This window comes from Rhodamnia argentea, chromosome 5 (assembly GCF_020921035.1).
Source record: "Rhodamnia argentea isolate NSW1041297 chromosome 5, ASM2092103v1, whole genome shotgun sequence".
NCBI classification, from domain to species: domain Eukaryota; kingdom Viridiplantae; phylum Streptophyta; class Magnoliopsida; order Myrtales; family Myrtaceae; genus Rhodamnia; species Rhodamnia argentea.
In genome coordinates this window covers 30,021,542-30,034,247 of record NC_063154.1, presented here as the reverse complement: position 1 = coordinate 30,034,247, position 12,706 = coordinate 30,021,542, and the positions used below count along the sequence as shown (strand labels likewise).

The following is a 12,706-nucleotide window of genomic DNA, read 5'->3' as shown; positions in this document are numbered from 1 at the left end:
TATACTTTTAATTGCACGTTATTCATATATTGCTACGTTAGCATAATGTGGACGCTTGGCGTGGATTGGATACTATGGTAGCATTAATTGATCGGGTAGTCTGGATTAATCTTTGGATTAGTGTGAATTAATCGGATGATCCCGAATTATTAATTCTCTAACGTGAGTGAATCACGTGGTCCCGAACTATTCTAAAAAAATGTGAGGGTCGTATTTAATCAAGTCGTCCGAGGCCAAAGTGAGCCGTATTCGTTTGATTGTCTCAAACCGAGAAAATATGACAGTCGTATTCAATCAAGTCGTCTGAGGCCAAAGTAAGCCGTATTCATCCGATTGTCTGAGACCGAGAAAGTATGAAAGCCGTGTTCAATTAAGTCGTCCGAGACCAAAGTGAGTCGTGTTCGACTAATTGTCCGAGACTTAATCCGGTCGTGTTCCTATGTGTCCGAGACCGAGATTTATGGGTCGTACTCCTTTGTGTCCGAGACCCTGGTATATATATATATATATATAAAGAGCCGTGTCCCATAAAGGTCCGAGGCTCAATATTATGAACTTATATGATGACGGTGGAGTAACGTGGAATATTCTGGAGTGAAGTGGAATATTTCTGGAGTAACGTGGAAATTTTCGGAGTAATGAAGATATTTATATTATGGCCTAGTGTGTTAAATGCGAGTCCCGGAGCACGTAGAATATGTTATTGTCGGACCGAGGCATGGAACGCCGAAACGGGAGTAACGTAGAATATTTGAGAAGGTGTGAGAATTTTTGGAGGAAGAATGGAATTTTCTGGAATTTAATTGTGGAATTTTTGGTAAAAAGGAAAGAGTTGTTGGAAATTGTTGTTCGCCTAGGTTGTGTCTGGAGGCACTAGCGACCTGATCTAGGGTTAGAGATTTTCCTACTGAGATTTTATTTCACCCTGTCGTGGGTTCGTTGTTTTTTCAAACCCTCCGCCGCAATGATCCGCCCCAGAGATCGAGACGCCGGGAGAAGTTGTGGAGCCTTCGGATAATGAGTAGCCGCTTGAGATAGCGAGATTGAGGCTCAAGATAGTTGGCCTCTCGACTTGTGTAGAGTACTTTATTTTGGTTGTGTAGAGGGCTTCGACCACATGCATTTTTGTTATAGGTGGTCACGGGCTTGTACAGTGGCCCCTAAAGCCCTAGGTTTGACAGTTTGGAACAATTATGTATGTATGTACATATGTGTTTTTACCATCCCAAGTTATCGTAGTTTTGTTGGTTTTCTGTATGGGGGTTGTTTTTGCTTCCGCATGTGTTGTTTAATTTTGTTGGCCTGAGGATCCTGGAGAACCGTACGCAAGCGTGGCCAGGTGGGATGTCGACGGCTCGTAGGGTTCGGGTCGTGACAGGAATTCAAGCAAGTTAACCGACAGATGGTATTATTACTTTATTTTTTAAGCCCTAAGGTCAAGAACATTGGGATGCCTGCCGACCATGAGTTCTGAAAATTTTAGGGCGATTCAGGTTTATAATTGTTATAATATTCATAATTGTTCTCTTGATGTCATTCGTCCATTTTGTAAGGCGAAATGGGGAAAGACTAGCCTCTTATTGGAATTTCCTTTCGTGTTATTGATGGATGGCAGGATTCATGTTTATTCACCACCTGTCCTTGAATCTGGATGTACTGATCTCTAGAGACCATTGAATATTTCATGAAAACAGAGTTGGTGCAAGAAATTATTTCTTTCCTTTTCTGTGACCACCTCAATGGTGACAGATATTACTTGTAGGAATATACTGAAGTCTCTGTTAGATCAACTCTCCACGCTACGAACGAGTTCGGTTTATACTTTGCGAATTAAGACACGTACTCTGAATTTTCGAAGATGCAATTTCCCCATGTAATGTTCACTAGTCTCCCAAAAACATTAGGAAACACATCACCATTCAATTTCTTGCTTTCTTTGATCAGATTAACTAAACAAAACTTGGCGAAGCAGAGATTTTTCTGCAGGGATACCAAAGTTCACACCCAAGTCTCGACATTCCTTCTCAAAATGGAGACTTTGAGTTCAATATTATCAATCCTAACAAGCTCGAACACGCAGGCATCTCCTTCCTTCAGGGAAGTTCCTTTCTGAAATGCGCGCCAACCGGCGGAGAGCTTTCCCGAGCCATGTTGTGGGTAGTACATAAGCTTCACTGGCCATGATCCGTCCGTATATTTAAGAGTTGCAGTTTGTATTCTTCTATTGATGCGTCCCTTAAAAAAACTGCCTGGGACGGTCTGCAAGTTGATTTTTGATCAACAAATGTTCTATAAGTAAGAACATAAAAGGCATGATGACAAACTCAAGAAATGTTATCCAGACTACATTTTTATAATCTCACAGGCAAACCGGGGACCATGTAGGAAAATGATGGTCCATTACGAGAAGGTAATTGATTTCATTCCCGTCCAAATTTTGCACATAAGAACAACATTATCTTGGGATGTTTTCTTACCACACCATTCTTCAATTGATGATGTGCCCGGATAACTACTGTGAAGGAAGGATACTGCAGCTCGTACTTGCCGGCTGCTTCGAGAGCCGTAGTTACCCACGAAGGTTCAGAAGCAGAGCTAAGAGAAGCCAGCATGGCGGGGCTCACCTTGCATTTGGAATTTTCCGTCCTACCTGAATTAGTCAGGCGGGCAGCATAAGAAAAAATGACACAAAACATATGCATTACTAAGATGCACACACCTTCCGAATCTTGTGGCAAAAGCGTCGCTCCTCGATCAGCTCGGAAGCCTTTTGTTTCGGAGCCCAATCCGAGCACAATTGCATGTGTAGTAGTAGCATCATCGACCAAATTAACGGAATCCGATTTCATCGCTTTGGAGGGCTTGTGATGATATGATTTTAGATGCAATTCATCCTTCTCTTTTCTCTTCAGTGAGAACCCATCTAGACTTCGAAGTCTAACCGAGAGATTACAGTGATCATCAACGTTTTCCGTTTTAGGCGGGACAAATTCGACAGTGTCGATTAGCGGATAATCTATTTCCGTTACGCTTTTGTCAAATATGAGCACGTGAAAACCCGAGTCCCCTACGTATTTGAAGACTAAGAAGTGGCCCTCACAGATGGAGTAATGCTCCGCAAATTCCTTCCATCCCTTTGCCAACCAAACAATATCATCCCATTTTTCCAATTCCACTCTCCAACTTCCACCGTCCGGAACCCTCAAACGCACCGTTTCGGGAAGATTCTTACCATACTTTCTCACAAACCTCTTCGGAATACCCTAGTTTTGTAACATATTAAGTCATCATAAGTACGTAAACAAGCCATAAGAAAAGAATTCTTAAAGAAAAGAACTTACAAGCCTTCCAGTTTGAAGTGTGTGAGAGAGTACGATCTTGAAGAAATGAGGTGTCTCCTGTGCAAAACTTCGCCCGCCCTGTTCACCGTCTCTCCGGAGACGGGAAGTCATCCCTCGAGCACAAGTTGTGCAATAGGTAGTAACGTCTGAATCTAACCTAGTTCTGTGGCTTTAAATGAGCCAACTTAATTCAATGTAGCATTTAATTGGAGAAGACATTCGTTTCTGGGATGACAGCTACCTTTCCGGAAGCTGTTCGCCTTCTCTAATGACGTTAAGGATGGAGAAGAGCTAGCTTATCTCATCATTGCGATGAAGAAAAGTCAATAAACAACTGAACGCTTTTGGAAGCTCATTAAGGAGAACACATTGGGAATCAAACGCATTAAAAGTGGGACGATTTGGTCGTTGGTAGAAATTACATTACGAATAATGCCAAAGAAGCATTTGTACGTCGCAATAGAAATCCACAGACCGATTTTATTTTGATGTAGCATTAAAAAGAGCTAAAAAAAAATTTTGACAATCAAACGAGTATTGTATAAAAGTTATGGCACTCAAAAAAGTAATTGTTTTACCTGACGAATTTGGGCAGGCTATCCCATGAGGCCAAAGAAAGGATGACCCACTCAAACTCGACTAGTATCCGTCACGTTTAAGGTAGTCAACCTATCATATCCTCTGCGGACTAAATATTATTGCTGGAAGAGTCTTACTAGTAATTCCTATAACAAGAATTGGAAATTACAAATTGTATATCTACTATCAACGTAAGAACTTTAGCCTCTGAAAATTCCTTAGCCGTGAGTCCGCATTTTTACGGCGATCATACTTAATTTTTTTTCCAGCTAATATTTAGGTAACATTCACAATAGGTAAGTTGAAAAGGTGAAAGACTAGTCCTCTCATGGAACTTCCTCCTTCAATGCCAATGCTGGCTTTGAAAATTCATTCTGATTGTTTCAAGTAGTGATTACTAGACTTCAATTTGAATCTACTTGTGTATTGATCACTAGAGAGCATCATTGCTTCACAAAGATTGATAAAATATCATTCGAGAATATAAATGAATCAATAGATGTTGTAAAGGGTCTTTTATTAATTTTAGACAGGAAAGTAAATATCAAGAAATTTGAAGGTACGCAGATTGGAAGTAATCGGGGCCACCCATGTAAATGCAGGTAAAGATAAATTGTAGAAAAGTAAAGATAAATATAGAAAAAAAAATTTGAGCTTCCTGATTAATTGTGGAGATTTTACAATGAATACACTTTTTGTATTTATAAACTATTTAGAGACGGTTACATACGATGGTCACATACAATGGCTATTGAATTTGAAAGAACAAATAGCTTCCTAATCCTATATGTGGCTACAGGAAATTATTCTGCAATCTCCCACTATTAAGCAACACTTCTAATAAGAAGATGTGAAATAACCATCCAGCAGTTATGTTCCAGTGTCAATTCATCATTACTGCCTTCGAGTTCCAACACTAAGTAAAATCTGCAATGGCTATCGATTACTTCGTCGACCGGTGAAGGTTCTCATAGATAAATGATGTTTGGTGTTGATGACTCCATAAGAGCGTTGCCGATTTTTTTGACAAAATTATTTATCAACTCGATTTGTTACTTGTAGATAATAATCAAAAGTTGATCATTTTTTTTATGTTAACGTATGCCCCTTTTCAAAATTAACCGAATGATTAATCAATCATTCGATTCTTTTTAAATTAGATAATCAAGAGTCATTATATGCACCATTGTCATCACCAAATTTGTGTTTTCCTTATCAAATTATTCTTGAATTTATTTCTCGAAAAGAATACAATTAATTGTGCTATTACTCCATGAATGGTGTCATTTGCAATATTTTTTTGCTTATTGAATCTTGTTTACTCATAATAACTTGGCTTTTGTTTGATTATATTGGGCCATGTTTTAAGGGTAAGTAAAAAATTTCAATGAACTTATTAATGTCAAACGAGTAAATTTCAAGATCCGTAGCCCTATCTATTCTCGTTTTCTTTTATTTTGGAAGGCTTTAAGTTTAAGCAAACATAAGGCTTGCCGAGCACAAAATTTGCAACATATAGTTCAATATTTTCCTCTTGGTCAATTCAACATCTGACTTTCGACCAAAAAAAAAATATATCATCATCTGACTCATAATTTTTTACTAAAGTCACGTGCTATGTAAAGCCTTCGTGGGACCTTTTATCTTTGTCTTTAATCATTTGCCCATGTTTAGATACTCTCGTTGTCAATTGAAATAAATCAGCAAAGCATTGGCCCTCGAACTTTTCTCTAAGAATGAATTTGAATCCATCAAAAGCAAAATTCGTAAGTACTTTTGTTGAGAACGACATGAGACATCTATTTACAACCTTTCTTAAATCAATCAATAAACTGACTGATTGATTAACTATTATATTAATAAAGTCTAGCCACATCAACAATCGATATTTGGGGTATCATTTTATGAGATTGAGAATGCAATTGTTGTTTCATCTCTGCCCAATTACACACAAATTAGGTGGTAAATATATATACCAAGTGAAATTAGCTTTTGGAAAAGACAAAGAAAATAACCTAAGTATTAAAAACTATTTGTCCATGCTTCCCCACACTGGACTATAAATCGAACAATGTGTTCGATAATCGATTGTTCATTTTCGCTCATAAAAATGGCAAAGTCATGCATTTTGAAACCTTTTAAAAACAGCTTGTTATTGACCCATTCAAAATGCAATTTCCTCCATACATGTATGATAACACCCATGTCTAGTCCCAATTATTGTCGTACTATTTCGAAAAACCGTGCAGAGTTTAACTGTGGATTTGGAGGGCCATTTTGCCCGCTAAGGGATGATGCTGTTTTTGTAGGATTTTTTCTTACGTCAATTGGTGTGACGCCCTGGAAATTAGGCCCTCGGTACAGAGACCGAGTTCAATAAAAATGATTATTATTGAACTTTAGTTGGTATTAAATTTCGGATCGAAAGGACGTACGTGACGAATTTTGAACAATTTCCGAAATGTCGTTCGATTTCGATTGGGTCTCGAAATCGATCGTGGTCGCCGCGAATTAGGATTTTTATTCGTCGCGCCTAAACTTTTCCGGACCCAAATTAGCCCGTGAAAATCCCAATTTTATTCCCAACCGGTTGAGCCAAAAATCTGATCAGTCCCGATTTATCAAAAGACCGTTTCGCCCTTGGATATTATACGTATAAGACGAAAACATTTATTTTGAAGAGATGGCTGGGCCCCACCTTTGGTCAATTCAGCCCCCACCAGTCAAAGCCACGTGACTTCTCTCTCTCTCTCTCTCTCTTTCCTGCTGCTCCCTCATCCTCCTGTTGCTCGCGCAAGAACAGCCCCCCCTCACCGAACATCCATTCTCTTCTCCTCCGGCCATTTTCGTGCGACCAACACCCCAACCACCACCACAGACCCCCAGCCACCTCCGTCCACCGTTCCACCTCCCTCCGGAGCCGTCGCCAGTCGCCGGACGGCCGTGAAAACCGCCGCAGAAGCTCTGCTCTGTTTTGGCGCCCCTGAAACCGAGACTTCCAGCTCCTCCTCCGGTCGTTCACGACACCGTCGAAGCCAACCACCACCTCAGCAACGTCCACCAGCCTCCTCACCACCATCCCGACCCAACCCCGCTGCTTGTCGTCCACCGGAACCGCCGCAAACAGCCCTGGAAACCGACAACCCTCTGTTTTCGGGTTTTGCTGTTTTTGCTTCTGTTCCAGCTCAAACCGCCCCCTTCCGCCGCTCACCACCGCCACCGACGACCTCCTTAGAGTCCTATCTTGTCCCTCGGAACTTGTGGTGGTCGGCCGCCGCCTGTAGAGCCCGATTTGAGCCTCATCGGACCTCCCCTGCTCTGCCCGCTTTTCCTCTGTTTTCTGCGCGATCTGTACAGCTGCTGTTCCGCTGCTTCCGGCCACCGTCCGCCGCCCCCAGCTGGTCCCGAAGGTCGTCCTCGACCTGTAGGTGAGTCCCCCAGCCTTCCCCAGCCTCGCCTCAGCCCGTGAGATCGATTTTCCCCCCAAATTCAGCCCGGTTTCCCCTGTTTTACCTCTGTTAATTCTGTTTTTCAGCTTCCGTCGCTCGCCGGACCTCCAATCGCTGAGCTGCTGCCGTTTGCAGCGATTTCACCGCCGAACTCGTCACTGTTTTCGGCCGTGAATAGTGTCGCCGGTGAACAGTGTTTCCGGCGTGAACACATTTTTTCCGCGTGAATAGTGAATTTCGGCCCCGACCTCGAAATTCGTGCCCGACCCGACCTCGACCGACATTGTTGGTGAGTTGACCCTAATCCTTGGTTAGGGCGCTAATTGCGCCTAAAATTAGTTAGCTAGTCGGTAGAGAATTTAGTTAGATCCGATTATGGTCGGAATAGTTAGAAACCCGGTTTAGGGTAAATGACCATAATCAATTAAATTAGAATTGTCTGTGGCTAATTGTTGTTAAATGAATTTGACTGTATGTTGTGATTTGATCGCGAGCGAGCGATAGGTTAAGGACGAGCGATCGATTGGCGATTTTAAATCAAACTGGCTAATTAATGACTCTGGCACGAAATTGAGCCTTTATGTGGCCTAATCGAATTGGTTTATTCGTGTTGAATTGATGACTTTGTTTGGGCGGATCGCCACGTTGAAATGTTGATTTGAGTATCCCGGATGCTCGTTGAGTGAGTTGGCGTCCGCTTGGGAATTAATTGTTCTGTGTACCTTTGCGGTGTCTATTCGGTAGTCTGCATATGCATATGACCGTGTGCAAGATCAAAGACATATTTTAGCATGAAAATGGCCTTGGGGCCGAGTTTTTGAGCACGTTTGTGTGAGCATCCGGCCTAAATCAAAGAGAATAAATTGATTGATGTGTCGGGTGTGCTGTATGGTCATATGAAGGAACGATGATGGGTTTTCCTGGCAAGTTCGTACTGTACACATAGTACACACCGTACCATTTTTATGGAACCACACGACTTGCTAGAAGCACGATAATTCATGCCCCGTATGGTACGTACGATTTTAAGGGATTATCGGATGCCGGTCGCAGCTTGTGATGGACCGAAGCCCCGTATAGGGATGCCTACTTGCCGTGCCGTGCAGGGTGCACTGGATACACCGCTTGTAGTAGCCGTTGCCGAGAGGGAAAAGGAACGTAGCCCGGTCCTACCGGAAGAATGCGGGATCGCATTAATTGTGAGAGTCGATCACGCCGGTCGAGTGGATCCTCATCACTGTGGCGCCAAGAGCGCGATCATCGTTAATAAATGGACTCGTGTGGTGTCCAGTGCATACTTGTGAGTGTGATGCGTGTTCGCTTGGTCGTCTGAAGTGGCTGTTGAGTGGAGTCAAGCATTGCATTATGTGTGGCTCAAGGCTGGTAAGTATGCATGTGGGTGATTATTGTCATGTGATATGATGGCTGGATATATGTCTATATCGTGATTGTTTTTATAATCCTCGTGTTTAGGAGGTTACAGGTGAATCGGTGTCCTAACCGAGCTTAGGCTCGATTCACCGAGATTTATATCTCACCCCGTTGTGGGAACCACTTTCAGGTCCCAAGTGATGGAGCTTTGCGGATACCAAGGCTAGGTTATGAGGGTAGTCTTTTGGAGTAGATGAGAAGTTAACCTTATCCGACCTAGTAACCTTTTGAGGTCTTAGTGAGCCGCCCCGAAGTATGGGGTTGTATGTATTTTTGTAGCTCAAGAGGGTTAAGACTCATCCGCCGTCTTGTAACCGTACATGTTACCTTTTGATTATTTGCCTTGGTATGTATCTCCTACTATGCTATCCCTATTTGTTTATATGTTGTCCGGGAGTAAACCGTTTCCGCATGCGTATATAGTTGAAAGGTCGATAACGCGCCTGGGACGTTATCCTTCGTGACCTCGTGGCGATTTGGTAGGGATGTCGCGGGCTCGAGAGTCGGGGCGTGACATCCCCGCTCAAGGTGGTATCAGAGCAAGGTCGGCCTGATCCATTTGGTCATTGGCCCGGAGTAATAAGGAGCGATGGGATATGAGATAGTTAGTAGGACTTTTATCGCTATGCATGTGATTGTTATTGCGTGTTAAGTTTTGGGGTCGCCTTCTGACCGCGTTTTGCTTTGGGGGTAGCGGGACTCCGCATCATTTCTGCATAATGAGCGGACGCGGTAGAAGAGCACCTCGAGCACCTCGAAGGAGGCCTGTGAGGCCGATAGATGAGATCGCCGATGTTGGAGCGGCACCTCCCGTCACACCTCCCGTAGCTGGTCCCGCTCGGCATGAGCCGACTATGGCAGAAGTTATGCAAGCTTTAGGAGCTATGGGGGAGTTGATAGGGCAGCGTATAAGGACTCAAAACACTGCTGCCGCTGCTGCTGTTGGAGCCCCACCTGTAGTTCCACCTGCAGTTCCGCCAATGGATGTGCCACCTGTGGCGGTAGTTGAGGATCGTAAGGCTCAAAAGATGGTGGAACAGTTTCTCAAGTTGAAGCCACCGCAGTTCACTGGAAGCGGAGACCACGAAGCGGCCACCCAATGGATTGAAGGATTGGAGAAAGTGTTCAACTTGCTTAGATGCTCGAATGAGGATAAGGTGGTCCTGGCTGTTTATCAACTAGAGGGTGTTGACACCTAAATTTTGATTTTTAGCAAATCATTTATTTAAGCATAAAATGAGAATTAGTTATAGTTCTCACAAAAATTAATTTTTCATGCATTGCATATTTATTTTCTGTCAGTCATTGCATATTTATTTACGGTCACAAGGAATGATCTCTGTATTGTTACGTGTCCAAGAGGGATTACCATGAAAAGAAAATGTAGCGCAAAAGGCAAATCGTCTGTGCCAATGAAGACTGCTGTAGTGTTGCTTGGCGAAGAAGAAATACACTTGGTGGCAATGCCTAGTAAGCAGAAGAAGTCCCCGTGTTTTTGGTGCTTCTCGGTTCCTTTGGGTCTCTATGAATCCTCTCTGGGATTGCTCAATCTACGGTGTCTCGCGATTGTGTTTGATCTTGATGAGACGCTCATTGTTGCCAACACAAGGAAGTCGTTTAAGGACAGAATTGAGGCTCTTCGAGGCAGGATTGCGAGGGAGACTGATTCGGTGAGGATATCAGGAATGTCAGCTGAACTGAAGCGGTACGAAGATGATAGAGCTCTATTGAAGCAGTATGTAGACAGTGATTGTGTCATTGATAATGGAAAGACGTATAAGGTTCAGGATGAAGAAGTCCCTCAGCTCTCAGATAGCCACGAGAAAGTTGTTAGACCTGTTATTAGATTGCAGGAAAAGAATATCATACTCACCCGCGTCAATCCTGAGATCCGCGACACTAGTGTGTTAGTAAGATTACGACCTGCATGGGACCACTTGAGGAGTTACTTAACAGCTAAAGAACGTAAGAGGTTTGAAGTTTATGTGTACACGATGTCTGAAAGAGACTATGCTTTGGAGATATGGAGACTTCTTGACCCTAAAGCACACCTAATTCATAAAGAACAAGTCTTGAACCGTGTTTTTTGTGTCAAACCAGGTTCAAGGAAATCATTGCTAAGTGTGTTTCAGGATGGTAATTGCCATCCCAAGATGACAATGGTGATTGACGACCACTCGAAGGTTTGGGAAGATAGGGATCAACCACGTGTGCATGTAGTTCCTCCATTTGCTCCATATTATGCTCCTCAGGCGGAGACTGCAAAAGCTATTCCAGTCCTTTGTTTGGCAAGAAATGTAGCATGCAATGTCAGGGGTTACTTTTTCAAGGAGTTTGACAAAAACCTATTAAGCAAAACCTTTGAAGTACTTTACGAAGACGAGGTTGTTAGTTTACCCCATGCCCCCGAAGTGAGCAATTACTTGATGTCAGAGGACTCTGGTTTTGTACCAAATGGCTCTGCAAATGCTCCACTTGTCGACGTAATGCATGGTGCAGAAATTGATAAAAGACTTGATTTTTCGGGTGAGAAGCATGCTATTGATGTGGCTGATATCCCCGTAAAAGAAACACCTGATGTAAAATCTGGAACATCCCAGCCATCCGTTATAATAATTTCAGCAACTGTTGGTCCCAATGCTTCAAGAACACTCATGCCTTCTCAGAGAATGTGACATGAAAAGGAGGATTCTTACTATGGAGCATGGTCGTGACTTGAAGAATCAGGGCTCTAGTGAGCCCCTTCTCCTGTCTAGAACACCAGTGCAGTTACCTACTGCCAATATCCAACCACAAAGAAGATGTCCTATGGAAGAAGACTCAAACGAAGGACATATAAATTCTGGAAGTTCTGGCTTGGCTAAAGAATCTGATTCACCGAAGTTCGATATGCAAAGAGCTCACCAAAATCAGCTCGGTCAGAAACTTCCAAGTTTTAGTACCTCTTGTTCCCTAACTCATCTCAAGTGAAGGCGGAAGAGGTGTGGTTCGGACATGATCAAAAAGAAGAAAAATTTTCTCCTGGAAGCCAGCAATCTGGTACAAGGCGGAGTTCCGACATTGAAATCATCCTCGCTTCCAATAGCATACTCTTGAAATGGCGGAAGAGATTAGATCAGAGTGGTCGCAATTACATCGATTCAAAAGTTGGAAAACTTGTGTCTTTGCTTCACGTTGTGACCCACATAAATCTAGCCCATTTTTGGTCATTAAAGCCTTTAGTTTATTACTTGTTGAATTAATTAAGGCCCAAAAACCTTGAAATTATGTGAGGTAGCCCATAAAATGAGAAGAAATTTTGCCAACCCATGATGACATCACTTTGGCCGAAATTGATAGGTGTTTAGTTAGATTAGGACTCTTTTAAGGTCAAAATTCAAATTTATTAGAGTCTTATCTTAACTAAAATTTTATCTCTATTTGGCTGCAAATAACAGAAAGTTTTAGTGGATGCGGACTCTTAAAATCTAAGGCTTACATTCGATCCCGTTCTAACTAGAACTCTCTATCCAACGATCCAAATTGACTCCTACTCCTACTAGGATTGCCGAGACAAGTTTTATAAATATAAGGCTTCGCTCACGTTGAAAAGGGAGGCTCACATTCTGAGATTTGCGGTACTTCTAAGAGCTAAACAGAAGGTTCTCAAGAGCAATAACGAGGATTTGATTGTCCCTCTTGTCGTCAAGCCAAAGCCTCCTCGTCTATTGCCAAAAATCAATCGGCGCTCCACACCAGCTTTGTCATCCACCACACAACCTTGGTGTTCTTTGCTGTCCAGCTACAATTCAGCCACGTTCAGTCTTGGTTTTCTCTCAAGCGCACTCACCACAAGAAGCCAAGATACAACCATCACCTAGTCCAACTCGCAACACTGTCCAGCTTCGGATTAGGTTTTCTTGGTCC

General features: G+C 42.7%; 1 pseudogene; it reads left to right on the top strand.

Annotated features, from left to right (window-relative positions):
* The first annotated feature begins 10,212 nt into the window (after positions 1 to 10,212).
* Positions 10,213 to 11,854, top strand: LOC115731504 (annotated as a pseudogene).
* Positions 11,855 to 12,706: the final 852 nt, after the last annotated feature.